Source organism: Trypanosoma equiperdum (assembly GCF_001457755.1).
Source record: "Trypanosoma equiperdum strain OVI genome assembly, contig: ctg_497, whole genome shotgun sequence".
Lineage (NCBI taxonomy): Eukaryota > Euglenozoa > Kinetoplastea > Trypanosomatida > Trypanosomatidae > Trypanosoma > Trypanosoma equiperdum.
The window spans coordinates 1-242 of record NW_027124417.1 but is presented as its reverse complement, the minus strand read 5'-3'; positions in this window follow the sequence as shown (position 1 = coordinate 242).

Sequence of the window (242 nt, the reverse complement as noted above, 5' to 3'; positions counted from 1 at the left end):
AAAAAAAAAAAAGGAAAGAAAAAAAGAAAGAAAGACAGGGAAGACAAACAAACACACACAAATAGAGAGAAAGAGAAAGAGAAAGAGAAATAAAGAGGTACGGTCATGCACGGGTAGGTGATAAATAATAATAATAATATTAACAAAAAAAACAATTATGATGGTAATAACAATAATAGTACAAGATCAACAATATATGTACATATACAAATATAAATATATAAATATATATATATATATAT